This window comes from Bombina bombina, chromosome 7, assembly GCF_027579735.1.
Source record: "Bombina bombina isolate aBomBom1 chromosome 7, aBomBom1.pri, whole genome shotgun sequence".
Taxonomy (NCBI): Eukaryota; Metazoa; Chordata; class Amphibia; order Anura; family Bombinatoridae; genus Bombina; species Bombina bombina.
In genome coordinates this window covers 285,600,621-285,612,815 of record NC_069505.1, presented here as the reverse complement: position 1 = coordinate 285,612,815, position 12,195 = coordinate 285,600,621, and positions in this window count along the sequence as shown.

The window sequence follows — 12,195 nt, the reverse complement described above, 5'->3', positions numbered from 1 at the left end:
AATGTATATCCCATACGTCACTAGCTCATGGACTCTTGTTAATATGAAAGAAATGAATTTATCAGGTAAGTTCTTACATAAATTATGTTATCTGATCTTCCATGCAGATAAGGTAGTTTTGCGTACCAAACCTGGGTTTCTTCCTAAGGTAGTATCTAATAAGAATATCAATCAGGAAATTGTTGTTCCGTCACTGTGTCCTAATCCTTCTTCAAAGAAGGAACGTCTGTTACACAATCTTGACGTGGTTCGTGCTTTAAAGTTTTATTTACAAGCTACTAAGGATTTTCGTCAAACATCTGCATTGTTTGTTGTCTACTCTGGAAGGAGGAGAGGCCAAAAGGCTTCGGCAACTTCTCTTTCTTTTTGGCTGAGAAGCATAATCCGGTTATCTTATGAGACTGCTGGCCAGCAGCCTCCTGAAAGAATTACAGCTCATTCTACTAGAGCAGTAGCTTCCACATGGGCTTTTAAAAATGAGGCCTCTGTTGAACAGATTTGTAAGGCGGCGACTTGGTCTTCGCTTCATACTTTTGCTAAATTTTACAAATTTTATACTTTTGCTTCTTCGGAGGCTATTTTTGGGAGAAAGGTCTTACAGGCAGTGGTGCCTTCCGTTTAAGTTCCTGCCTTGTCCCTCCCTTCATCCGTGTCCTAAAGCTTTGGTATTGGTATCCCACAAGTAAGGGATGAACCCGTAAACTGGATACACCTTACAAGAGAAAAAAAAATGTATGCTTACCTGATAAATTTATTTCTCTTGTGGTGTATCCAGTCCACGGCCCGCCCTGTCACTTTAAGGCAGGTGTTTTTATTTTTAAAACTACAGTCACCACTGCACCCTATGGTTTCTTCTTTTTCTTACTTGTCTTCGGTCGAATGACTGGAGGTGGGGGTTAGGGGAGGAGCTACATAGACAGCTCTGCTGTGGGTGTCCTCTTGCAACTTCCTGTTGGGAAGGAGAATATCCCACAAGTAATGGATGAACCCATGGACTGGATACACCACAAGAGAAAGAAATTTATCAGGTAAGCATAAATTTTGTTTTTCTGCAACAAAAGGAGCAATTATAGTTTCTTGGAGCTATATTAGGCTTAGTTATAAAATGTATTAGTTCCCAATATATAGCTTTACATCTGAAATGTCATTAATACCATAAGGACTACCTGTCTTCAAAGTATATATATCCAATACACTTCACTTTTGTTTAATGCTCGTTCTCTATTTCCACCTATATTAAATTTTGGTATATGATCTATTGCTTGTAAGGAAAATAATGTGTTTATACTGTATATTCCAGTTCCTGTTTGTCATAAACCATATTCCTTCTGTGTATTGCAAAATGTTTTGCTATTGGGGTTCTTGGTATGTCACTCTCTAAGGATAAGAGATGCTCTCTTATTCTGTCCTTCAACATACGAGTAATCCTACCTGTATATTGACTGAAACAAAGTTTACAAATAAGGTATATTACAAATCTTGAATTACAATTTGGGTGGTTTACTGCAAATTCCTTTTTAGTGACAGTGGAGACAAATTTGTCACCTCTTTTGATATAGCCACACGATTTGCATGGTATACCACCACACTTGTAATTACCATTCTTTTCTCTTGTTAAGTGTGTTCAGTCCACGGGTCATCCATTACTTATGGGATATATTCTCCTTCCCAACAGGAAGTTGCAAGAGGATCACCCAAGCAGAGCTGCTATATAGCTCCTCCCCTCACATGTCATATCCAGTCATTCCCTTGCAACCGTCAACAAAGAAGGAGGTCGCGTGAGGAGCTGGAGTTTTTACTTAACTATTCTTCAAAAGTTTGTTATTTTAAATGGCACCGGAGTGTGCTGTTTTTCTATCTCAGGCAGTATTTGGAAGAAGAAACTGCCTGCGTTTTTTATCTATGATCTTAGCAGGCCTAACTAAGATCCACTGGCTGTTCTCGACATTCTGAGGAGTGGGGTAACTTCAGAAACTGGGAATAGCATGCGGGGTCCTCCGCAAATGAGGTATGTGCGGTACTTTATTTTCTGGGAATGGAATTGACTAAGAAAATACTGCTGTTACCGTATGATGTAAGTACAGCCTTAAATGCAGTAGTAGCAACTGGTATCAGGCTGATAAATGTATGCGCAGTCGAGTTATATTCTAGGGACTAGAATTTGACTGAGAAAATACTGTTAACACTGAAATAATACTTAAGCCTTCTCTGCAGTGGTAGCGACTGGCAGCAGGCTTAGTGATAGCTTTGCATGACATTGAAAAATGTTGTTTTTTAATAAAACGTTTACTGGCATGTTATTCGTTTTTTGTGAGGTACTTTGGTGAAAAATCGCTTTGGGCATGATTTTATTCCACATGGCTAAAATATTTTTCTGCATGGAAACCGTTATATCAGGGCTCCCACTGTTGTGATTGGAGTGGGAGGGCCTTTGTTTTAGCGCCTTGTTGCGCAGTTAAAATTATTGCACAGTCTTTCTGCTTCTTCCTCCTTGATCCAGGACGTCTCTAGAGAGCTCAGGGGTCTGCAAATTTAATTTGTGAGGGAGGTAATCAGTCACAGCAGATCTGTGACAGTGTGCTGACTGTGATTAAAAGCGTTAAATCTTAATTGATATCTGTTTTATCCGTTTTGGGTATCGAGGGGTTAATCATCCTTTTGCTAATGGGTGCAATCCTCTGCTAATAATACACTTCTTGTTAAGAATTGTTTAATTATATCTGTATTTTTGAAGCGCTGCAGCGTTTTTTATATTGCTTGTAAAACTTATTGAAAGTGATTTCCAAGCTTGTTAGTTTCATTGCTAAGTCTGTTTTAAACATGTCTGATTCAGAGGAAACTGTTTGTTCATCATGTTCAAAAGCCAATGTGGAGCCCAATAGAAAGATGTGTACCAATTGTATTGATATTGCTTTGAATAAAAGTCAATCTGTACCGATAAAGAAGCTATCACCAGACAACGAGGGGGAAGTTATGCCGACTAACTCTCCTCACGTGTCAGTACCTGCGTCTCCCGCTTGGGAGATGCGTAGGATTGAGACACCTAGTACATCTAGGCCCTTACAAATGACTTTACATGATATGGCTAATGTTATGAAAGAAGTATTATATAATATGCCCGAATTAAGGGGCAAACGCGATAGCTCTGGGTTAAGGACAGAGCGCGCTAATGACACGAGAGCCATGTCTGATACTGCATCACAATTTGCAGAACATGAGGACGGTGAGCTTCATTCTGTCGGTGACGGTTCTGATCCGGGGAGACCAGATTCAGAAATTTCAAATTTTAAATTTAAGCTTGAGAACCTCCGTGTGTTACTAGGGGAGGTATTAGCGGCTCTGAATGATTGCGACACGGTGGCAATTCCAGAGAAATTGTGTAGGTTGGATAGATACTATGCGGTACCGGTGTGTACTGACGTTTTTCCTATACCAAAAAGACTTACAGAAATTATAAGTAAGGAGTGGGATAGACCCGGTGTGCCTTTTTCCCCTCCCCCGATATTTAGAAAAATGTTCCCTATAGACGCCACCACACGAGACTTATGGCAGACGGTCCCTAAGGTGGAGGGAGCGGTTTCTACGTTAGCCAAGTGTACCACTATCCCGGTGGAGGATAGCTGTGCTTTCTCTGATCCAATGGATAAAAAATTAGAGGGTTATCTTAAGAAAATGTTTGTTCAACAGGGTTTTATATTGCAGCCTCTTGCATGCATTGCGCCTGTCACGGCTGCAGTGGCATTCTGGTTTGAGTCTCTGGAAGAGGCGATTCGCACAGAGCCGTTGGATGAGGCCTTGAGCAAAGTTAGAACCCTTAAGCAAGCTAATGCGTTTGTTTCAGATGCCGTAGTACATCTAACCAAACTTACGGCTAAAAATTCCGGATTCGCCATACAGGCGCGCAGAGCGCTCTGGCTTAAATCCTGGTCAGCGGATGTAACTTCCAAGTCTAAACTACTTAACATTCCTTTCAAAGGGCAGACCTTATTCGGGCCCGGCTTGAAGGAAATTATTGCTGACATTATGGGAGGTAAGGGCCACGCCCTTCCTCAGGACAGGGCCAAACCAAAGGCCAAACAGTCTAATTTTCGTGCCTTTCGTAACTTCAAGGCAGGAGCAGCATCGACTTCCTCCGCTCCAAAACAGGAAGGAACTACTGCTCGTTACAGACAAGGTTGGAAAGGCAACCAGTCATGGAACAAGGGCAAGCAGGCCAGAAAGCCTACTCCCGCCCCTAAGACAGCATGAAGTCAGGGCCCCCTATCCAGAGACGGATTTAGTGGGGGGCAGACTTTCTCTCTTTGCCCAGGCTTGGGCAAGAGATGTGCAGGATCCCTGGACGTTAAAGATTATATCTCAGGGATACCTTCTGGATTTCAAATCCTCTCCTCCACAAGGGAGGTTCCATCTTTCGAGGTTATCGACAAACCTAGTAAAGAGAGAGGCATTCCTACATTGTGTACAAGACCTCTTAATCATGGGGGTGATCCACTCAGTTCCGCGATCGGAACAGGGACAAGGATTTTACTCAAATCTATTTGTGGTTCCCAAAAAAGAGGGAACCTTCAGACCAATCTTGGACTTAAAGATCTTAAACAAATTCCTAAGGGTACCATCGTTCAAGATGGAAACCATTCGAACCATCCTACCCATGATCCAAGAGGGTCAATATATGACCATGGTGGACTTAAAGGATGCTTACCTTCATATACCGATTCACAAAGATCATTATCGGTACGTGAGGTTTGCCTTTCTAGACAGGCATTACCAGTTTGTGGCTCTTCCCTTCGGGTTAGCCACGGCCCCGAGAATTTTTACGAAGGTTCTGGGCTCACTTCTGGTGGTACTAAGACCACGAGGCATAGCGGTGGCTCCGTACCTAGACGACATTCTGATACAAGCGTCAAGTTTTCAGAATGCAAAGTCTCATACAGAGATAGTTCTAGCATTTCTGAGGTCGCATGGGTGGAAAGTGAATGTGGAAAAGAGTTCTCTGTTACCACTCACACGGGTTCCTTTTCTAGGGACTCTTATAGATTCTGTAGAGATGAAGATTTACCTGACGGAGTCCAGGTTATCAAAGATTCTCAATGCTTGCCGTGTCCTTCATTCCATTCCAAGCCCATCAGTAGCTCAGTGCATGGAGGTAATCGGCTTAATGGTCGCGGCAATGGACATAGTGCCATTTGCGCGCCTGCATCTCAGACCGCTGCAACTATGCATGCTCAGTCAATGGAACGGGGATTATTCAGATCTGTCCCCTTTGCTAAATCTGGACCAGGAGACCAGAGATTCGCTTCTCTGGTGGTTGTCACCGGTTCATCTGTCCAAAGGAATGACCTTTCGCAGGCCAGATTGGACGATTGTAACAACGGATGCCAGCCTTCTAGGCTGGGGAGCAGTCTGGAATTCCCTGAAGGCTCAGGGACCGTGGACTCAGGAGGAGAAACTCCTCCCAATAAACATTCTAGAATTAAGAGCAATATTCAATGCTCTTCTAGCTTGGCCTCAGTTAGCAAAGCTGAGGTTCATCAGATTTCAGTCGGACAATATCACGACTGTGGCTTACATCAATCATCAAGGGGGAACCAGGAGTTCCCTAGCGATGTTGGAAGTCTCGAAGATAATTCGCTGGGCAGAGTCTCACTCTTGCCACCTGTCAGCGATTCACATCCCAGGCGTAGAGAACTGGGAGGCGGATTTCCTAAGTCGCCAGACTTTTCATCCGGGAGAGTGGGAACTTCACCCGGAGGTATTTGCTCAACTGATTCGTCATTGGGGCAAACCGGATCTGGATCTCATGGCATCTCACCAGAACGCGAAGCTTCCTTGTTACGGATCCAGGTCCAGGGACCCGGGAGCGGTGCTGGTAGATGCATTAGCAGCCCCTTGGGTTTTCAACATAGCTTATGTGTTTCCACCATTTCCGTTGCTACCTCGGCTAATTGCCAGGATCAAACAGGAGAGGGCATCGGTAATTCTGATAGCGCCTGCGTGGCCACGCAGGACCTGGTATGCAGACCTAGTGGACATGTCGTCCTGTCCACCATGGTCTCTTCCTCTGAGGCAGGACCTTCTAATTCAGGGTCCTTTCAACCATCCAAACCTAATTTCTCTGAGGCTGACTGCCTGGAAATTGAACGCTTGATTCTATCAAAGCGTGAGTTTTCGGATTCGGTTATTGATACATTAATACAGGCTCGGAAACCTGTGACAAGAAAAATTTACCATAAGATATGGCGTAAATATTTATATTGGTGCGAATCCAAGAGTTACTCATGGAGTAAGGTTAGGATTCCTAGGATATTAGCTTTTCTACAAGAGGGTTTAGAAAAGGGTTTATCCGCTAGTTCGCTAAAGGGACAGATTTCAGCTCTGTCTATTCTTTTACACAAACGTCTGGCAGAGCATCCAGACGTCCAGGCCTTTTGTCAGGCTTTGGCTAGAATTAAGCCTGTGTTTAAAGCTGTTGCTCCTCCGTGGAGCTTAAACTTGGTTCTTAAAGTTCTTCAGGGTGTTCCGTTTGAACCCCTTCATTCCATTGATATTAAGCTTTTATCTTGGAAAGTTTTGTTTTTGATGGCTATTTCCTCGGCTTGAAGAGTCTCTGAGTTATCTGCCTTACATTGTGATTCTCCTTATCTGATCTTTCATTCAGATAAGGTAGTTCTGCGTACTAAACCTGGGTTTTTACCTAAGGTTGTTTCTAACAGGAATATCAATCAAGAGATTGTTGTTCCATCATTATGTCCTAATCCTTCTTCAAAGAAGGAACGTCTTTTGCATAATCTAGACGTGGTCCGTGCTCTGAAGTTCTACTTACAGGCAGCTAAAGATTTTAGACAAACTTCTTCTCTGTTTGTCGTTTACTCTGGACAGAGGAGAGGTCAAAAGGCTTCGGCTACCTCTCTCTCTTTTTGGCTTCGTAGCATAATACGTTTAGCCTATGAGACTGCTGGACAGCAGCCTCCTGAAAGAATTACAGCTCATTCCACTAGAGCTGTGGCTTCCACCTGGGCCTTTAAGAATGAGGCCTCTGTTGAACAGATTTGCAAGGCTGCAACTTGGTCTTCATACTTTTTCCAAATTTTACAAATTTGACACTTTCGCTTCTTCGGAGGCTGGTTTTGGGAGAAAGGTTCTACAGGCAGTGGTTCCTTCTGTTTAATGTTCCTGCCTTGTCCCTCCCATCATCCGTGTACTTAGCTTTGGTATTGGTATCCCATAAGTAATGGATGACCCGTGGACTGAACACACTTAACAAGAGAAAACATAATTTATGCTTACCTGATAAATTTATTTCTCTTGTAGTGTGTTCAGTCCACGGCCCGCCCTGTCTTTTTCAGGCAGGTTCTAAATTTTAAAATTATAACTCCAGTCACCACTGCACCTTATAGTTTCTCCTTTCTCGTCTTGTTTCGGTCGAATAACTGGATATGACATGTGAGGGGAGGAGCCATATAGCAGCTCTGCTTGGGTGATCCTCTTGCAACTTCCTGTTGGGAAGGAGAATATATCCCATAAGTAATGGATGACCCGTGGACTGAACACACTACAAGAGAAATAAATTTATCAGGTAAGCATAAATTATGTTTTTTCTCAACCACATTTTTTCGTTCATCACTGGTTTGATGGAAAAGTCCCTCTTTAGGTTATTTTCTATAGTCTCAGCTTTTCTAGAGACACATCTAATTCCCCTCTCTATTACATCCTTCAATTTGGGATAATTTTTTAGTAATGGACTAAATTTCTGAATGATGTTACAGATATCTGTATATTGTCTACTATATTTAGTAGAGAGAGTTAAAGTGTCCAGTTCTTTTGATTTTTCCTCTTTTTATCTCTTAATAGGGACTTTCTTTCCATAGATTGGACCTCTCCCATGGTTTTTAATAGGTCTTTTTCTTTATAACCCCTGTCGATTAATCTCTCTTTGAGGTTATTTGCCTGGGCCTGGTATTTTTGATCTTTTGTACAATTCCTTCTAAGGCACATACATTGGCCTTTGGGAATTCCTTTTTTTTACACAATTGTGGTGACTAGAATTATTATTATTGGTTATTTGTAGAGAGCCAACAGATTCCGCAGTGCTATAAACAAATGCGGAGTACAACAAAACAATTATAGGGATCAAATGGGTAGAGGGCCCTGCCAAGAGTTGCACTGTTGTAGTCAGCTCTTAAGAAGGTGACCTACAAACAGCTGGACTCTTAGGCTTACATGCTAAGGGGGTTCAGGGGATAGCAATGGAGGAGAGGAACTGGTATAAAGAAAGGTTAACATAGGTTGTATGCATCCCTGAACAGTAGAGTCTTTAGGGAGCACTTGAAGCTTTTAAAACTAGAAGAGAGTCTTGTGGAGCGAGGCAGAGAGTTCCTCAAGATGGGAGAAGTCCTGTAGACTGGAGTGTAATGAGGTTACAAGAGGAGGAGAGTAGGTCGTCATAAGTAGAGCGAAGGGGACGGGAGGGAGAGTATCTGGAGACAAGGTCTGAGATATAGGGGGGAGCAGTGCAGTTAAGGGCTTTGTATGTCAGAATGAGAATTTTGTGTTTGATCCTAGAGGCAAGAGAAAGCCAGTGAAGGGATTGGCAGAGAGGTGCAGCAGATTAAGAGCGACGTGTAAGGAAGATGAGTCTGGCAGAGGCATTCATTATGGATTGTAAAGGAGCTAGGCGGCAGGTGAGGAGGACAGAGTTGCAGTAATCGAGGCGGGAAAGATTGAGAGTGGATTAAAATCTTAGTTGTGTCTTGTGTAAGGAAGTGTCTAATTTTAGAGACGTTTCTAAGGTGGAAGCGGCAGGCTTTAGCCAAGGACTGAATGTGAGGAGTGAAAGAAACATCTGAGTCAAATGTGACCCTGAGACATCAGGCATGCGGGGTAGGGGTAATGATGGAGTTGTCGACAGTTATAGAGAGATTGGAGGTGGAGAGATTTGAAGAAGGGGGGAAAATAAGGAGCTCAGTTTTGGAGAGATTTAGCTTGAGGTAGTGAGACGACATCCAGTTAGAGATGTGAGAAAGACAGTTAGTGACACGGGTTAGCAAGGAAGGAGATAGGTCTGGTGCAGAGAAGTAGATTTGGGTGTCGTCGGAATACAAATGATATTGTAAACCGTGGGATTTAATTAGGGAACCTAGTGATGACGTGTAGATTGAGAAGAGAAGGGTACCGAAGACAGAGCCTTGCGGTACTCCGACAGGGTGACGGGGCAGAGGAGGCCTCAGAGAAGGCTACACTAAAGGTACGGTTTGACAGGTAGGAAGAGAGCCACGAGAGGGCTGTGTCACAGATGCAGAAGGATTGGAGGGTTTGGAGCAAAAGAGGGTGGTCAACAGTGTCAAAGGCTGCAGACTGATCAAGGAGGATAAGCAGAGAGAAGTGGCCTTTTGATTTTGCTGTAAGTAGGTCATTGGTAACCTTAACAATTGCTGTCTCTGTGGAGTGATGGGGACGAAATACAGATTGCAGTGGGTCAAGGAGGGAGTTTATTGTAAGGAAATGGGACAGGCGTGCATAAACTAGTTTCTCTTGTAAGATGTATCGAGTCCACAGATTCATCCTTACTTGTGGGATATTCTCCTTCCCAACAGGAAGTGGCAAAGAGAGCACCCACAGCAGAGCTGTCTATATAGCTCCCCCCTTAGCTCCACCCCCAGTCATTCTCTTTGCCTACTCTAAGAAACTAGGAAGGGCAGAGCGAGTGTAGTGACAAAAATGTTAGTTTTTTATTTCTCAAGCAAAAGTTTGTTATTTTAAATGGTACCGGTGTGTACTATTTACTCTCTGGCAGAAAAGGGATGAAGATTTCTGCAATGAGGATTATGATCTTAGCACTTTGTAACTAAGATCCACTGCTGTTCTCACAAGGGCTGAAGAGTACAGGAAAACTTCAGTTGGGGGAACGGTTTGCATGCTAAGCTGCATATGAGGTATGTTCAGTCTATATTTTTTCTAGACAGACTGTGTTAATTCTAGAAAAGGCTGGCAATATCCCCATGAGGGAAGGGTAAGCTGTATTCAGACACTTGGATATTAATTTCAGCTTGCTTGAAGCGCTCATAAGTTACTGGTGACACTGTTAGGAAAAAAAGTTTTTGTTTGTTCAGTAAATGATGCAATTATAACGTTTTTTTGAAGGGACTAAAGGGGTCATTGTGGCTTGTTTTTGGGGTTTTTAACCCACATGGTTAATTAAGAGACACTTTGGTGTTTTTCTGATAGGCCTCAAAAAAATCGAGTGAGGTGGGAGGGGCCTATTTTCGCGCCTCAGTTGCGCAGTTTCTTTTCCTCTGAGACATATAACTGCTTCTCCAGAGGTTCCTGCTGTGTTTGAGGGCTGTAAATGAAGTTTTTTCCCCCACAAATCGTTCTGAAGGGCAGGTAGGAGCCACAGTAGAGCTGTGGCAAGGTGCTGAAAGTCCTTTTTTCCAGTTCTGACGTTTTTTCAATCCGGTTTTGCCATTAAGGGGTTAATTGTTTATTTGCATAGATGTGCAAAGTTACTAAGGCTTTATGATGTTACTGTAAAAATTTCGTTAAGTTTACTGCTTTTTTACACTGTTTTGCAGAATTTGTGCAGCTTTTTTTCTCTTAAAGGCACAGTACCGTTTTTATTCTAAATGTTATTTACTTTGATTGCAGTGTTTTCCAAGCTTGCTTGTTACATTACTAGCCTGTTTAACAAGTCTGACATCAAGGAAAATCCTTGTTCAATATGTTTGGAAGCCATTGTGGAACCCCCTCTTAGAATGTGTCCCAATTGTACTGATATGTCTATAAACTTTAAAAAACATATATTAGCACTTAAAAATAGAGCAATAGATGATTCTCAGTCAGAAGTAAATGAGGGTTCGCCATCTAGCTCTCCCCAAGTGTCACAACCAGTAACGCCCGCACAAGTGACGCCAAGTACCTCTAGTTCGTCAAATTCTTTTACTTTACAAGACATGGCCACAGTTATGAATACAACCCTCACAGAGGTTATATCTAAACTGCCTGGTTTACAAGGAAAGCGGGACAGCTCTGGGTTTAGGAAAAATGCTGAGCCGTCTGACGCTTTAGTAGCCGTATCTGATATGCCCTCACAATGCTCTGAAGTAGGGGTGAGGGATTTGTTATCTGAGGGAGAAATTTCTGATTCAGGAAAGACGCTTCCTCAGACAGATTCTGATATGACGGCCTTTAAATTTAAGCTTGAACACCTCCGCTTATTGCTCAAGGAGGTATTAGCGACTCTAGATGATTGAGACCCTATAGTGGTTCCAGAGAAATTGTGTAAAATGGATAAATACTTAGAGGTTCCTGTTTACACTGATGTTTTTCCAGTCCCTAAGAGGATTGTGAATATTATTACTAAGGAGTGGGATAGACCAGGTATTCCGTTCACTCCCCCTCCTGTTTTTAAGAAAATGTTTCCCATATCTGACACCATGCGGGACTCGTGGCAGACAGTTCCTAAGATGGAGGGAGCTATTTCTACTCTAAGCGTACAACTATACCTATCGAAGACAGTTTTGCTTTAAAAAATCCTATGGATAAAAAATTAGAGGGTCTCCTGAAGAAAATTTTTGTTCATCAGGGTTTTTCTCTCCAATTTATTGAGTGCATTGTTCCTGTAACTACTGCAGCTGCTTTCTGGTTTGAGGCTCTAGAAGAGGCTCTTCAGATGGAGACTCCATTAGAGGAGATTATGGACAGAATTAAGGCCCTTAAGTTGGCTAATTCTTTTATTACAGATGCCACATTTCAACTGGCTAAATTAGCGGCAAAGAATTCAGGTTTTGCCATTTTAGAACGCAGGGCGTTATGGCTTAAGTCCTGGTCTGCTGATGTGTCATCTAAATCTAAACTTTTTAACATCCCTTTCAAAGGAAAGACCCTATTCGGGCCTGAACTGAAAGAGATTATTTCAGACATCACTGGAGGGAAAGGTCATGCCCTCCCTCAGGATAGATCAAATAAGATGAGGACCAAACAAAATAATTTTCGTTCCTTTCAGAACTTCAAGAGTGGTCCCGCTTCAGCTCCCTCTGCTGCAAAGCAAGAGGGGAATTTTGCCCAATCCAAGTCAGTCTGGAGACCTAACCAGGCTTGGAACAAGGGTTAACAGGCCAAGAAGCCTGCAGCTGCCTCTAAGACAGCATGAAGGGGTAGCCCCCGATCCGGGACCGGATCTAGTAGGGGGCAGACTCT